This window comes from Hypanus sabinus, unplaced genomic scaffold, assembly GCF_030144855.1.
Source record: "Hypanus sabinus isolate sHypSab1 unplaced genomic scaffold, sHypSab1.hap1 scaffold_923, whole genome shotgun sequence".
NCBI classification, from domain to species: Eukaryota; Metazoa; Chordata; class Chondrichthyes; order Myliobatiformes; family Dasyatidae; genus Hypanus; species Hypanus sabinus.
This window is the reverse complement of record NW_026781776.1, coordinates 2,316-18,853: the sequence shown is the minus strand read 5'-3', so window position 1 is coordinate 18,853 and position 16,538 is coordinate 2,316. Positions and strand designations below refer to the sequence as shown.

At 48.4% G+C, this 16,538-nt stretch overlaps 1 long non-coding RNA gene across 1 annotated transcript in view; it reads right to left on the bottom strand.

Moving 5' to 3' along the window:
- The window catches only part of LOC132390479 (uncharacterized), a 114,583-nt gene extending 111,334 nt beyond the window's left edge, over positions 1-3,249 (bottom strand). Inside the window, exon 1 of the long non-coding RNA XR_009510921.1 lies at positions 2,454-3,249. This is a non-coding gene — a long non-coding RNA (uncharacterized LOC132390479). The remainder of the gene's footprint in view (positions 1-2,453) is intronic.
- Between the last annotated feature and the right edge of the window lie 13,289 nt (positions 3,250-16,538).

The following is a 16,538-nucleotide window of genomic DNA, read 5'->3' as shown; positions in this document are numbered from 1 at the left end:
TAGGATTTGGTTTGAGTGTTGAGCTGGTGGATGTATATATGTGGCAGTCACAGGTTGTCGAGTTTTGAGCGGTGATGTATGAACTGCTATGGCGCATACCCTCGCATGAGGGTTAGGGTTAGGATTTTGTTGCAAAACTGTCATACCGACAGGCCACCACCAGGTGGGATTTCTGTCTTCACCTAATACTTCTTTGTGACAGGACACCACCAGGTGGCAGTATTGTCCACATCTGATCTGTCGTTATGACAGGACACCACCAGGTGGGAGTATTGTATACGGACGAACTGTCATTGTGGCAGGACACCAGCAGGTGGGAGTGTTGTACACATCTGATCTGTCGTTATGACAGGACACCACCAGGTGGGAGTATTGTCCACATCTGATCTGTCGTTATGACAGGACACCACCAGGGGGGAGTATTGTCTACGGACGAACTGTCATTGCGACAGGACTCCACAAGGTGGGAGTGTGGTCAACAAGGGATCAGTCCTTGCCGCACGACATCTGCAGGTGGAAATGTTGTACACAGCCAAACTGTCATTGTGTTAGGTTGAGATTATGCGGGCAGTGGGCTTAAAAGCCCTCTTGTGATTTTTGATCTCCTCACTTGAGATTCCGTTTCACGTCACCCTGCCACTTTGATCTGGCCCACGCCTTCATTTACCAGGTCCAACATTTGCCTTTGTTGAATCTTGCCCATCTCGACATAGGATATCCGGATTGTGGGGGTTTAGCGAGGGTTAATCGGGGAGTGCCTAGGGTTTATGGGTGTGTGTGCCCCTTTTGGAAGTTGCTTAGGGTTTATGGGTGTGTGTGCCCCTTTTGGAATTTCCCTAGGGTTTGTGTGGGTGTGTGCCCCTTTTGAACTTTAGGATTAGGTTTGAGTGTAGGGCTGGTGGATATATATGTTTGGCTGGCAGAGGTTAGCCTGCAGAATTTGAAGTATGAGATTGGGGAGTGCCTAGAGTTTGTGGGGATGTGTGGGTTAGGTTAGGTTGCGATTATGCGGGCAGTGGGCTAAAATGCCCTCTTGTGATTTTTGATCTCCTCACTTGAGGTTCCGTTTCACGCGACCCTGCCACTTTGATCTGGCCCACGCCTTCATTAACCAGGTCCCACAATTGCCTTTGTTGAATCTTGCCCCTCTCGACATAGGGTATCCGGTTTGTGGGGGTTTAGCAAGGTTTAATAGGGGTGTGTTTAGGGTTGGTGGGGCCATAGCCACGGTTAATAGGGGAGTGCCTAGGGTTTGTGGGGCTGAAGCCAGGGTTGATCGGGAAGTGCCTAGGGTTTGTGGGGGTGTGGGTTAGGGTTAGGGTTAGGGTTAGGGTTAGGGTTAGGGTTAGGGTTAGGGTTAGGGTTAGGGTTAGGGTTAGGGTTAGGGTTAGGGTTAGGGTTAGGGTTAGGGTTAGGGGTTAGGGTTAGGGTTAGGGTTAGGGTTAGGGTTAGGGTTAGGGTTAGGGTTAGGGTTAGGTTGAAATTATGCGGGCAGTGGGCTAAAAAGCCCTCTTGTGATTTCTGATCTCCTCACTTGAGATTCTGTTTCACATCACCCTGCCACTTTGATCTGGCCCACGCCTTCATTAACCAGGTCCCACACTTGCCCTTGTTGAATCCTACCCCTCTCAGAATATCAAAAGTTAATCGGGGAATGCCTAGGGTTTGTGGGGGTGTATGCCCCCCTTGGAAGTTGCCTAGGGTTTATGGGGGTGACTACCCCTCTTGGAATTTGCCTATTTATGGGGGTGTATGCCCCTTTTGGACTTTAGGATTAGGTTTAAGTGTAGGGCTGGTGGATCTATATGTTTAGCTGGCAAAGGTTAGTCTGCAGAATTTAAAGTCTGAGCTCCTAAGCCAGCTGCTTGTATAGGAAAATCGAAACCTCTCATTATCATGTGCCAGGACACATCATCAGTAATGCACTCTCGGATCGTCGGGTGTTTCGAGCCTTTACATTAGACACCCTCCCCGAGCCGGCTCCGTCAAGTTGATCAAGCTTGCCGTGTGTATTACCCCTGGACCAGACAATGAAAGGCGACACCTCCCCTGAAACGGCTTAAACCAAGCCAATCACGCTTGGCGTATGTACTACCCCCTAGACCAGACAACGAAAGGCACAAAATTGTACAGGTCATACTACTTCTAAGGGTTTAATTCCAGGGCGGCCTAGCTCCTTGGGCCTCACTCAGGCCATGCGGAGAATCTGTAGGCCTACTTCTTAATTCCCTTAGGTAGTTGGGACTATTTTTCCAGAATTTTCACATAATGAAAGTTCTGGACTATTTTTAACCTGACCGTGGTTAAGAAGGAATCCCCAGGGACACTAACCAGAGTTACCCACTCGCCCACGTGGCAGGTATCGATCCACACAACCTCTCCTATCTTTGCCTTTCCACATCATTAAGACAATAATGTAAGTAAGACAATAAATAAAAGAATAATGTTCCTACTGCTTATCTTGCGTCTGCGATTTCGACTCCAACCAATTGCCTTCAAAAAAGCGTGATTCCCGACCGGAAGGTCCAACTCGACTCTCGTCCGTCACTCGGGTCTTCTGTGGAGTCTCTAAACCCAGACAGTACTGCTATCCAGTTAAAACGTCCCTCACCTTCTTCCCCCCGCAGGGCCTCTTTTAACTAATGTGATACTAAAACCTAATTGTCCACCTACTGCAAACCTGGCTGTTGCTAGGAGACCGGCTCACCTCAGCCCTTAAAGGTACATTAGCTGCTGACTGGTGAACCTCTCCATTCTTTTAACTATGAATTTTTTAACACCTAATAGGTGAAATAAAATATCTGGGTTTTCTTATTGGCCTTTCTGGGTCCGGGAGAATGAAGAGCGTGTCACTGATAGGTTAGGTTGAAATTATGCGGGCAGTGGGCTAAAAAGCCCTCTTGTGATTTCTGATCTCCTCACTTGAGATTCTGTTTCACATCACCCTGCCACTTTGATCTGGCCCACGCCTTCATTAACCAGGTCCCACACTTGCCCTTGTTGAATCCTACCCCTCTCAGAATATCAAAAGTTAATCGGGGAATGCCTAGGGTTTGTGGGGGTGTATGCCCCCCTTGGAAGTTGCCTAGGGTTTATGGGGGTGACTACCCCTCTTGGAATTTGCCTATTTATGGGGGTGTATGCCCCTTTTGGACTTTAGGATTAGGTTTAAGTGTAGGGCTGGTGGATCTATATGTTTAGCTGGCAAAGGTTAGTCTGCAGAATTTAAAGTCTGAGCTCCTAAGCCAGCTGCTTGTATAGGAAAATCGAAACCTCTCATTATCATGTGCCAGGACACATCATCAGTAATGCACTCTCGGATCGTCGGGTGTTTCGAGCCTTTACATTAGACACCCTCCTCGAGCCGGCTCCGTCAAGTTGATCAAGCTTGCCGTGTGTATTACCCCTGGACCAGACAATGAAAGGCGACACCTCCCCTGAAATGGCTTAAACCAAGCCAATCACGCTTGGCGTATGTACTACCCCCTAGACCAGACAACGAAAGGCACAAGATTGTACAGGTCATACTACTTCTAAGGGTTTAATTCCAGGGCGGCCTAGCTCCTTGGGCCTCACTCAGGCCATGCGGAGAATCTGTAGGCCTACTTTTTAATTCCCTTTAGTAGTTGGGACTATTTTTCCAGAATTTTCACATAATGAAAGTTCTGGACTATTTTTAACCTGACCATGGTTAAGAAGGAATCCCCAGGGACACTAACCAGAGTTACCCACTCGCCCACGTGGCAGGTATCGATCCACACAACCTCTCCTATCTTTGCCTTTCCACATCATTAAGACAATAATGTAAGTAAGACAATAAATAAAAGAATAATGTTCCTACTGCTTATCTTGCGTCTGCGATTTCGACTCCAACCAATTGCCTTCAAAAAAGCGTGATTCCCGACCGGAAGGTCCAACTCGACTCTCGTCCGTCACTCGGGTCTTCTGTGGAGTCTCTAAACCCAGACAGTACTGCTATCCAGTTAAAACGTCCCTCACCTTCTTCCCCCCGCAGGGCCTCTTTTAACTAATGTGATACTAAAACCTAATTGTCCACCTACTGCAAACCTGGCTGTTGCTAGGAGACCGGCTCACCTCAGCCCTTAAAGGTACATTAGCTGCTGATTGGTGAACCTCTCCATTCTTTTAACTATGAATTTTTGAACACCTAATAGGTGAAATAAAATATCTGGGTTTTCTTATTGGCCTTTCTGGGGCCGGGAGAATGAAGAGCGTGTCACTGATAGGTTAGGTTGAAATTATGCGGGCAGTGGGCTAAAAAGCCCTCTTGTGATTTCTGATCTCCTCACTTGAGATTCTGTTTCACATCACCCTGCCACTTTGATCTGGCCCACGCCTTCATTAACCAGGTCCCACACTTGCCCTTGTTGAATCCTACCCCTCTCAGAATATCAAAAGTTAATCGGGGAATGCCTAGGGTTTGTGGGGGTGTATGCCCCCCTTGGAAGTTGCCTAGGGTTTATGGGGGTGACTACCCCTCTTGGAATTTGCCTATTTATGGGGGTGTATGCCCCTTTTGGACTTTAGGATTAGGTTTAAGTGTAGGGCTGGTGGATCTATATGTTTAGCTGGCAAAGGTTAGTCTGCAGAATTTAAAGTCTGAGCTCCTAAGCCAGCTGCTTGTATAGGAAAATCGAAACCTCTCATTATCATGTGCCAGGACACATCATCAGTAATGCACTCTCGGATCGTCGGGTGTTTCGAGCCTTTACATTAGACACCCTCCTCGAGCCGGCTCCGTCAAGTTGATCAAGCTTGCCGTGTGTATTACCCCTGGACCAGACAATGAAAGGCGACACCTCCCCTGAAATGGCTTAAACCAAGCCAATCACGCTTGGCGTATGTACTACCCCCTAGACCAGACAACGAAAGGCACAAAATTGTACAGGTCATACTACTTCTAAGGGTTTAATTCCAGGGCGGCCTAGCTCCTTGGGCCTCACTCAGGCCATGCGGAGAATCTGTAGGCCTACTTCTTAATTCCCTTAGGTAGTTGGGACTATTTTTCCAGAATTTTCACATAATGAAAGTTCTGGACTATTTTTAACCTGACCGTGGTTAAGAAGGAATCCCCAGGGACACTAACCAGAGTTACCCACTCGCCCACGTGGCAGGTATCGATCCACACAACCTCTCCTATCTTTGCCTTTCCACATCATTAAGACAATAATGTAAGTAAGACAATAAATAAAAGAATAATGTTCCTGCTGCTTATCTTGCGTCTGCGATTTCGACTCCAACGAATTGCCTTCAAAAAAGCGTGATTCCCGACCGGAAGGTCCAACTCGACTCTCGTCCGTCACTCGGGTCTTCTGTGGAGTCCCTAAACCCAGACAGTACTGCTATCCAGTTAAAACATCCCTCACCTTCTTCCCCCCGCAGGGCCTCTTTTAACTAATGTGATACTAAAACCTAATTGTCCACCTACTGCAAACCTGGCTGTTGCTAGGAGACCGGCTCACCTCAGCCCTTAAAGGTACATTAGCTGCTGACTGGTGAACCTCTCCATTCTTTTAACTATGAATTTTTTAACACCTAATAGGTGAAATAAAATATCTGGGTTTTCTTATTGGCCTTTCTGGGTCCGGGAGAATGAAGAGCGTGTCACTGATAGGTTAGGTTGAAATTATGCGGGCAGTGGGCTAAAAAGCCCTCTTGTGATTTCTGATCTCCTCACTTGAGATTCTGTTTCACATCACCCTGCCACTTTGATCTGGCCCACGCCTTCATTAACCAGGTCCCACACTTGCCCTTGTTGAATCCTACCCCTCTCAGAATATCAAAAGTTAATCGGGGAATGCCTAGGGTTTGTGGGGGTGTATGCCCCCCTTGGAAGTTGCCTAGGGTTTATGGGGGTGACTACCCCTCTTGGAATTTGCCTATTTATGGGGGTGTATGCCCCTTTTGGACTTTAGGATTAGGTTTAAGTGTAGGGCTGGTGGATCTATATGTTTAGCTGGCAAAGGTTAGTCTGCAGAATTTAAAGTCTGAGCTCCTAAGCCAGCTGCTTGTATAGGAAAATCGAAACCTCTCATTATCATGTGCCAGGACACATCATCAGTAATGCACTCTCGGATCGTCGGGTGTTTCGAGCCTTTACATTAGACACCCTCCCCGAGCCGGCTCCGTCAAGTTGATCAAGCTTGCCGTGTGTATTACCCCTGGACCAGACAATGAAAGGCGACACCTCCCCTGAAACGGCTTAAACCAAGCCAATCACGCTTGGCGTATGTACTACCCCCTAGACCAGACAACGAAAGGCACAAAATTGTACAGGTCATACTACTTCTAAGGGTTTAATTCCAGGGCGGCCTAGCTCCTTGGGCCTCACTCAGGCCATGCGGAGAATCTGTAGGCCTACTTCTTAATTCCCTTAGGTAGTTGGGACTATTTTTCCAGAATTTTCACATAATGAAAGTTCTGGACTATTTTTAACCTGACCGTGGTTAAGAAGGAATCCCCAGGGACACTAACCAGAGTTACCCACTCGCCCACGTGGCAGGTATCGATCCACACAACCTCTCCTATCTTTGCCTTTCCACATCATTAAGACAATAATGTAAGTAAGACAATAAATAAAAGAATAATGTTCCTGCTGCTTATCTTGCGTCTGCGATTTCGACTCCAACCAATTGCCTTCAAAAAAGCGTGATTCCCGACCGGAAGGTCCAACTCGACTCTCGTCCGTCACTCGGGTCTTCTGTGGAGTCTCTAAACCCAGACAGTACTGCTATCCAGTTAAAACGTCCCTCACCTTCTTCCCCCCGCAGGGCCTCTTTTAACTAATGTGATACTAAAACCTAATTGTCCACCTACTGCAAACCTGGCTGTTGCTAGGAGACCGGCTCACCTCAGCCCTTAAAGGTACATTAGCTGCTGACTGGTGAACCTCTCCATTCTTTTAACTATGAATTTTTTAACACCTAATAGGTGAAATAAAATATCTGGGTTTTCTTATTGGCCTTTCTGGGTCCGGGAGAATGAAGAGCGTGTCACTGATAGGTTAGGTTGAAATTATGCGGGCAGTGGGCTAAAAAGCCCTCTTGTGATTTCTGATCTCCTCACTTGAGATTCTGTTTCACATCACCCTGCCACTTTGATCTGGCCCACGCCTTCATTAACCAGGTCCCACACTTGCCCTTGTTGAATCCTACCCCTCTCAGAATATCAAAAGTTAATCGGGGAATGCCTAGGGTTTGTGGGGGTGTATGCCCCCCTTGGAAGTTGCCTAGGGTTTATGGGGGTGACTACCCCTCTTGGAATTTGCCTATTTATGGGGGTGTATGCCCCTTTTGGACTTTAGGATTAGGTTTAAGTGTAGGGCTGGTGGATCTATATGTTTAGCTGGCAAAGGTTAGTCTGCAGAATTTAAAGTCTGAGCTCCTAAGCCAGCTGCTTGTATAGGAAAATCGAAACCTCTCGTTAGGGTTAGGGTTAGGGTTAGGGTTAGGGTTAGGGTTAGGGTTAGGGTTAGGGTTAGGGTTAGGGTTAGGGTTAGGGTTAGGGTTAGGGTTAGGTTGAAATTATGCGGGCAGTGGGCTAAAAAGCCCTCTTGTGATTTCTGATCTCCTCACTTGAGATTCTGTTTCACATCACCCTGCCACTTTGATCTGGCCCACGCCTTCATTAACCAGGTCCCACACTTGCCCTTGTTGAATCCTACCCCTCTCAGAATATCAAAAGTTAATCGGGGAATGCCTAGGGTTTGTGGGGGTGTATGCCCCCCTTGGAAGTTGCCTAGGGTTTATGGGGGTGACTACCCCTCTTGGAATTTGCCTATTTATGGGGGTGTATGCCCCTTTTGGACTTTAGGATTAGGTTTAAGTGTAGGGCTGGTGGATCTATATGTTTAGCTGGCAAAGGTTAGTCTGCAGAATTTAAAGTCTGAGCTCCTAAGCCAGCTGCTTGTATAGGAAAATCGAAACCTCTCATTATCATGTGCCAGGACACATCATCAGTAATGCACTCTCGGATCGTCGGGTGTTTCGAGCCTTTACATTAGACACCCTCCTCGAGCCGGCTCCGTCAAGTTGATCAAGCTTGCCGTGTGTATTACCCCTGGACCAGACAATGAAAGGCGACACCTCCCCTGAAATGGCTTAAACCAAGCCAATCACGCTTGGCGTATGTACTACCCCCTAGACCAGACAACGAAAGGCACAAAATTGTACAGGTCATACTACTTCTAAGGGTTTAATTCCAGGGCGGCCTAGCTCCTTGGGCCTCACTCAGGCCATGCGGAGAATCTGTAGGCCTACTTCTTAATTCCCTTAGGTAGTTGGGACTATTTTTCCAGAATTTTCACATAATGAAAGTTCTGGACTATTTTTAACCTGACCGTGGTTAAGAAGGAATCCCCAGGGACACTAACCAGAGTTACCCACTCGCCCACGTGGCAGGTATCGATCCACACAACCTCTCCTATCTTTGCCTTTCCACATCATTAAGACAATAATGTAAGTAAGACAATAAATAAAAGAATAATGTTCCTGCTGCTTATCTTGCGTCTGCGATTTCGACTCCAACGAATTGCCTTCAAAAAAGCGTGATTCCCGACCGGAAGGTCCAACTCGACTCTCGTCCGTCACTCGGGTCTTCTGTGGAGTCTCTAAACCCAGACAGTACTGCTATCCAGTTAAAACGTCCCTCACCTTCTTCCCCCCGCAGGGCCTCTTTTAACTAATGTGATACTAAAACCTAATTGTCCACCTACTGCAAACCTGGCTGTTGCTAGGAGACCGGCTCACCTCAGCCCTTAAAGGTACATTAGCTGCTGATTGGTGAACCTCTCCATTCTTTTAACTATGAATTTTTTAACACCTAATAGGTGAAATAAAATATCTGGGTTTTCTTATTGGCCTTTCTGGGTCCGGGAGAATGAAGAGCGTGTCACTGATAGGTTAGGTTGAAATTATGCGGGCAGTGGGCTAAAAAGCCCTCTTGTGATTTCTGATCTCCTCACTTGAGATTCTGTTTCACATCACCCTGCCACTTTGATCTGGCCCACGCCTTCATTAACCAGGTCCCACACTTGCCCTTGTTGAATCCTACCCCTCTCAGAATATCAAAAGTTAATCGGGGAATGCCTAGGGTTTGTGGGGGTGTATGCCCCCCTTGGAAGTTGCCTAGGGTTTATGGGGGTGACTACCCCTCTTGGAATTTGCCTATTTATGGGGGTGTATGCCCCTTTTGGACTTTAGGATTAGGTTTAAGTGTAGGGCTGGTGGATCTATATGTTTAGCTGGCAAAGGTTAGTCTGCAGAATTTAAAGTCTGAGCTCCTAAGCCAGCTGCTTGTATAGGAAAATCGAAACCTCTCGTTAGGGTTAGGGTTAGGGTTAGGGTTAGGGTTAGGGTTAGGGTTAGGGTTAGGGTTAGGGTTAGGGTTAGGGTTAGGGTTAGGGTTAGGGTTAGGGTTAGGTTGAAATTATGCGGGCAGTGGGCTAAAAAGCCCTCTTGTGATTTCTGATCTCCTCACTTGAGATTCTGTTTCACATCACCCTGCCACTTTGATCTGGCCCACGCCTTCATTAACCAGGTCCCACACTTGCCCTTGTTGAATCCTACCCCTCTCAGAATATCAAAAGTTAATCGGGGAATGCCTAGGGTTTGTGGGGGTGTATGCCCCCCTTGGAAGTTGCCTAGGGTTTATGGGGGTGACTACCCCTCTTGGAATTTGCCTATTTATGGGGGTGTATGCCCCTTTTGGACTTTAGGATTAGGTTTAAGTGTAGGGCTGGTGGATCTATATGTTTAGCTGGCAAAGGTTAGTCTGCAGAATTTAAAGTCTGAGCTCCTAAGCCAGCTGCTTGTATAGGAAAATCGAAACCTCTCATTATCATGTGCCAGGACACATCATCAGTAATGCACTCTCGGATCGTCGGGTGTTTCGAGCCTTTACATTAGACACCCTCCTCGAGCCGGCTCCGTCAAGTTGATCAAGCTTGCCGTGTGTATTACCCCTGGACCAGACAATGAAAGGCGACACCTCCCCTGAAATGGCTTAAACCAAGCCAATCACGCTTGGCGTATGTACTACCCCCTAGACCAGACAACGAAAGGCACAAAATTGTACAGGTCATACTACTTCTAAGGGTTTAATTCCAGGGCGGCCTAGCTCCTTGGGCCTCACTCAGGCCATGCGGAGAATCTGTAGGCCTACTTCTTAATTCCCTTAGGTAGTTGGGACTATTTTTCCAGAATTTTCACATAATGAAAGTTCTGGACTATTTTTAACCTGACCGTGGTTAAGAAGGAATCCCCAGGGACACTAACCAGAGTTACCCACTCGCCCGCATTAGAGTTAGAGTTAGGGTTAGGGTTAGGGTTAGGGTTAGGGTTAGGGTTAGGGTTAGGGTTAGGGTTAGGGTTAGGGTTAGGGTTAGGGTTAGGGTTAGGGTTAGGGTTAGGGTTAGGGTTAGGGTTAGGGTTAGGGTTAGGGTTAGGGTTAGGGTTAGGGTTAGGGTTAGGGTTAGGGTTAGGGTTAGGGTTAGGGTTAGGGTTAGGGTTAGGGTTAGGGTTAGGGTTAGGGTTAGGGTTAGGGTTAGGGTTAGGGTTAGGGTTAGGGTTAGGGTTAGGGTTAGGGTTAGGGTTAGGGTTAGGGTTAGGGTTAGGGTTAGGGTTAGGGTTAGGGTTAGGGTTAGGGTTAGGGTTAGGGTTAGGGTTAGGGTTAGGGTTAGGGTTAGGGTTAGGGTTAGGGTTAGGGTTAGGGTTAGGGTTAGGGTTAGGGTTAGGGTTAGGGTTAGGGTTAGGGTTAGGGTTAGGGTTAGGGTTAGGGTTAGGGTTAGGGTTAGGGTTAGGGTTAGGGTTAGGGTTAGGGTTAGGGTTAGGGTTAGGGTTAGGGTTAGGGTCCCCGCATTAGGGTTAGGGTTAGGGTTAGGGTTAGGGTTAGGGTTAGGGTTAGGGTTAGGGTTAGGGTTAGGGTTAGGGTTAGGGTTAGGGTTAGGGTTAGGGTTAGGGTTAGGGCCCGCATTAGGGTTAGGGTTAGGGTTAGGGTTAGGGTTAGGGTTAGGGTTAGGGTTAGGGTTAGGGTTAGGGTTAGGGTTAGGGTTAGGGTTAGGGTTAGGGTTAGGGTTAGGGTTAGGGTTAGGGTTAGGGTTAGGGTTAGGGTTAGGGTTAGGGTTAGGGTTAGGGTTAGGGTTAGGGTTAGGGTTAGGGTTAGGGTTAGGGTTAGGGTTAGGGTTAGGGTTAGGGTTAGGGTTAGGGTTAGGGTTAGGGTTAGGGTTAGGGTTAGGGTTAGGGTTAGGGTTAGGGTTAGGGTTAGGGTTAGGGTTAGGGTTAGGGTTAGGGTTAGGGTTAGGGTTAGGGTTAGGGTTAGGGTTAGGGTTAGGGTTAGGGTTAGGGCCCGCATTAGGGTTAGGGTTAGGGTTAGGGTTAGGGTTAGGGTTAGGGTTAGGGCCCGCATTAGGGTTAGGGTTAGGGTTAGGGTTAGGGTTAGGGTTAGGGTTAGGGTTAGGGTTAGGGTTAGGGTTAGGGTTAGGGTTAGGGTTAGGGTTAGGGTTAGGGTTAGGGTTAGGGTTAGGGTTAGGGTTAGGGTTAGGGTTAGGGTTAGGGTTAGGGTTAGGGTTAGGGTTAGGGTTAGGGTTAGGGTTAGGGTTAGGGTTAGGGTTAGGGTTAGGGTTAGGGTTAGGGTTAGGGTTAGGGTTAGGGTTAGGGTTAGGGTTAGGGTTAGGGTTAGGGTTAGGGTTAGGGTTAGGGTTAGGGTTAGGGTTAGGGTTAGGGTTAGGGTTAGGGTTAGGGTTAGGGTTAGGGTCCGCATTAGGGTTAGGGTTAGGGTTAGGGTTAGGGTTAGGGTTAGGGTTAGGGTTAGGGTTAGGGTTAGGGTTAGGGTTAGGGTTAGGGTTAGGGTTAGGGTTAGGGTTAGGGTTAGGGTTAGGGTTAGGGTTAGGGTCCCGCGTTAGGGTTAGGGTTAGGGTTAGGGTTAGGGTTAGGGTTAGGGTTAGGGTTAGGGTTAGGGTTAGGGTTAGGGTTAGGGTTAGGGTTAGGGTTAGGGTTAGGGTTAGGGTTAGGGTTAGGGTTAGGGTTAGGGTTAGGGTTAGGGTTAGGGTTAGGGTTAGGGTTAGGGTTAGGGTTAGGGTTAGGGTTAGGGTTAGGGTTAGGGTTAGGGTTAGGGTTAGGGTTAGGGTTAGGGTTAGGGTTAGGGTTAGGGTTAGGGTTAGGGTTAGGGTTAGGGTTAGGGTTAGGGTTAGGGTTAGGGTTAGGGTTAGGGTTAGGGTTAGGGTTAGGGTTAGGGTTAGGGTTAGGGTTAGGGTTAGGGTTAGGGTTAGGGTTAGGGTTAGGGTTAGGGTTAGGGTTAGGGTTAGGGTTAGGGTTAGGGTTAGGGTTAGGGTTAGGGTTAGGGTTAGGGTTAGGGTTAGGGTTAGGGTTAGGGTTAGGGTTAGGGTTAGGGTTAGGGTTAGGGTTAGGGTTAGGGTTAGGGTTAGGGTTAGGGTTAGGGTTAGGGTTAGGGTTAGGGTTAGGGTTAGGGTTAGGGTTAGGGTTAGGGTTAGGGTTAGGGTTAGGGTTAGGGTTAGGGTTAGGGTTAGGGTTAGGGTTAGGGTTAGGGTTAGGGTTAGGGTTAGGGTTAGGGTTAGGGTTAGGGTTAGGGTTAGGGTTAGGGTTAGGGTTAGGGTTAGGGTTAGGGTTAGGGTTAGGGTTAGGGTTAGGGTTAGGGTTAGGGTTAGGGTTAGGGTTAGGGTTAGGGTTAGGGTTAGGGTTAGGGTTAGGGTTAGGGTTAGGGTTAGGGTTAGGGTTAGGGTTAGGGTTAGGGTTAGGGTTAGGGTTAGGGTTAGGGTTAGGGTTAGGGTTAGGGTTAGGGTTAGGGTTAGGGTTAGGGTTAGGGTTAGGGTTAGGGTTAGGGTTAGGGTTAGGGTTAGGGTTAGGGTTAGGGTTAGGGTTAGGGTTAGGGTTAGGGTTAGGGTTAGGGTTAGGGTTAGGGTTAGGGTTAGGGTTAGGGTTAGGGTTAGGGTTAGGGTTAGGGTTAGGGTTAGGGTTAGGGTTAGGGTTAGGGTTAGGGTTAGGGTTAGGGTTAGGGTTAGGGTTAGGGTTAGGGTTAGGGTTGGTTAGGGTTAGGGTTAGGGTTAGGGTTAGGGTCCCTGGGTTAGGGTTAGGGTTAGGGTTAGGGTTAGGGTTAGGGTTAGGGTTAGGGTTAGGGTTAGGGTTAGGGTTAGGGTTAGGGTTAGGGTTAGGGTTAGGGTTAGGGTTAGGGTTAGGGTTAGGGTTAGGGTTAGGGTTAGGGTTAGGGTTAGGGTTAGGGTTAGGGTTAGGGTTAGGGTTAGGGTTAGGGTTAGGGTTAGGGTTAGGGTTAGGGTTAGGGTTAGGGTTAGGGTTAGGGTTAGGGTTAGGGTTAGGGTTAGGGTTAGGGTTAGGGTTAGGGTTAGGGTTAGGGTTAGGGTTAGGGTTAGGGTTAGGGTTAGGGTTAGGGTTAGGGTTAGGGTTAGGGTTAGGGTTAGGGTTAGGGTTAGGGTTAGGGTTAGGGTTAGGGTTAGGGTTAGGGTTAGGGTTAGGGTTAGGGTTAGGGTTAGGGTTAGGGTTAGGGTTAGGGTTAGGGTTAGGGTTAGGGTTAGGGTTAGGGTTAGGGTTAGGGTTAGGGTTAGGGTTAGGGTTAGGGTTAGGGTTAGGGTTAGGGTTAGGGTTAGGGTTAGGGTTAGGGTTAGGGTTAGGGTTAGGGTTAGGGTTAGGGTTAGGGTTAGGGTTAGGGTTAGGGTTAGGGTTAGGGTTAGGGTTAGGGTTAGGGTTAGGGTTAGGGTTAGGGTTAGGGTTAGGGTTAGGGTTAGGGTTAGGGTTAGGGTTAGGGTTAGGGTTAGGGTTAGGGTTAGGGTTAGGGTTAGGGTTAGGGTTAGGGTTAGGGTTAGGGTTAGGGTTAGGGTTAGGGTTAGGGTTAGGGTTAGGGTTAGGGTTAGGGTTAGGGTTAGGGTTAGGGTTAGGGTTAGGGTTAGGGTTAGGGTTAGGGTTAGGGTTAGGGTTAGGGTTAGGGTTAGGGTTAGGGTTAGGGTTAGGGTTAGGGTTAGGGTTAGGGTTAGGGTAGGGTTAGGGTTAGGGTTAGGGTTAGGGTTAGGGTTAGGGTTAGGGTTAGGGTTAGGGTTAGGGTTAGGGTTAGGGTTAGGGTTAGGGTTAGGGTTAGGGTTAGGGTTAGGGTTAGGGTTAGGGTTAGGGTTAGGGTTAGGGTTAGGGTTAGGGTTAGGGTTAGGGTTAGGGTTAGGGTTAGGGTTAGGGTTAGGGTTAGGGTTAGGGTTAGGGTTAGGGTTAGGGTTAGGGTTAGGGTTAGGGTTAGGGTTAGGGTTAGGGTTAGGGTTAGGGTTAGGGTTAGGGTTAGGGTTAGGGTTAGGGTTAGGGTTAGGGTTAGGGTTAGGGTTAGGGTTAGGGTTAGGGTTAGGGTTAGGGTTAGGGTTAGGGTTAGGGTTAGGGTTAGGGTTAGGGTTAGGGTTAGGGTTAGGGTTAGGGTTAGGGTTAGGGTTAGGGTTAGGGTTAGGGTTAGGGTTAGGGTTAGGGTTAGGGTTAGGGTTAGGGTTAGGGTTAGGGTTAGGGTTAGGGTTAGGGTTAGGGTTAGGGTTAGGGTTAGGGTTAGGGTTAGGGTTAGGGTTAGGGTTAGGGTTAGGGTTAGGGTTAGGGTTAGGGTTAGGGTTAGGGTTAGGGTTAGGGTTAGGGTTAGGGTTAGGGTTAGGGTTAGGGTTAGGGTTAGGGTTAGGGTTAGGGTTAGGGTTAGGGTTAGGGTTAGGGTTAGGGTTAGGGTTAGGGTTAGGGTTAGGGTTAGGGTTAGGGTTAGGGTTAGGGTTAGGGTTAGGGTTAGGGTTAGGGTTAGGGTTAGGGTTAGGGTTAGGGTTAGGGTTAGGGTTAGGGTTAGGGTTAGGGTTAGGGTTAGGGTTAGGGTTAGGGTTAGGGTTAGGGTTAGGGTTAGGGTTAGGGTTAGGGTTAGGGTTAGGGTTAGGGTTAGGGTTAGGGTTAGGGTTAGGGTTAGGGTTAGGGTTAGGGTTAGGGTTAGGGTTAGGGTTAGGGTTAGGGTTAGGGTTAGGGTTAGGGTTAGGGTTAGGGTTAGGGTTAGGGTTAGGGTTAGGGTTAGGGTTAGGGTTAGGGTTAGGGTTAGGGTTAGGGTTAGGGTTAGGGTTAGGGTTAGGGTTAGGGTTAGGGTTAGGGTTAGGGTTAGGGTTAGGGTTAGGGTTAGGGTTAGGGTTAGGGTTAGGGTTAGGGTTAGGGTTAGGGTTAGGGTTAGGGTTAGGGTTAGGGTTAGGGTTAGGGTTAGGGTTAGGGTTAGGGTTAGGGTTAGGGTTAGGGTTAGGGTTAGGGTTAGGGTTAGGGTTAGGGTTAGGGTTAGGGTTAGGGTTAGGGTTAGGGTTAGGGTTAGGGTTAGGGTTAGGGTTAGGGTTAGGGTTAGGGTTAGGGTTAGGGTTAGGGTTAGGGTTAGGGTTAGGGTTAGGGTTAGGGTTAGGGTTAGGGTTAGGGTTAGGGTTAGGGTTAGGGTTAGGGTTAGGGTTAGGGTTAGGGTTAGGGTTAGGGTTAGGGTTAGGGTTAGGGTTAGGGTTAGGGTTAGGGTTAGGGTTAGGGTTAGGGTTAGGGTTAGGGTTAGGGTTAGGGTTAGGGTTAGGGTTAGGGTTAGGGTTAGGGTTAGGGTTAGGGTTAGGGTTAGGGTTAGGGTTAGGGTTAGGGTTAGGGTTAGGGTTAGGGTTAGGGTTAGGGTTAGGGTTAGGGTTAGGGTTAGGGTTAGGGTTAGGGTTAGGGTTAGGGTTAGGGTTAGGGTTAGGGTTAGGGTTAGGGTTAGGGTTAGGGTTAGGGTTAGGGTTAGGGTTAGGGTTAGGGTTAGGGTTAGGGTTAGGGTTAGGGTTAGGGTTAGGGTTAGGGTTAGGGTTAGGGTTAGGGTTAGGGTTAGGGTTAGGGTTAGGGTTAGGGTTAGGGTTAGGGTTAGGGTTAGGGTTAGGGTTAGGGTTAGGGTTAGGGTTAGGGTTAGGGTTAGGGTTAGGGTTAGGGTTAGGGTTAGGGTTAGGGTTAGGGTTAGGGTTAGGGTTAGGGTTAGGGTTAGGGTTAGGGTTAGGGTTAGGGTTAGGGTTAGGGTTAGGGTTAGGGTTAGGGTTAGGGTTAGGGTTAGGGTTAGGGTTAGGGTTAGGGTTAGGGTTAGGGTTAGGGTTAGGGTTAGGGTTAGGGTTAGGGTTAGGGTTAGGGTTAGGGTTAGGGTTAGGGTTAGGGTTAGGGTTAGGGTTAGGGTTAGGGTTAGGGTTAGGGTTAGGGTTAGGGTTAGGGTTAGGGTTAGGGTTAGGGTTAGGGTTAGGGTTAGGGTTAGGGTTAGGGTTAGGGTTAGGGTTAGGGTTAGGGTTAGGGTTAGGGTTAGGGTTAGGGTTAGGGTTAGGGTTAGGGTTAGGGTTAGGGTTAGGGTTAGGGTTAGGGTTAGGGTTAGGGTTAGGGTTAGGGTTAGGGTTAGGGTTAGGGTTAGGGTTAGGGTTAGGGTTAGGGTTAGGGTTAGGGTTAGGGTTAGGGTTAGGGTTAGGGTTAGGGTTAGGGTTAGGGTTAGGGTTAGGGTTAGGGTTAGGGTTAGGGTTAGGGTTAGGGTTA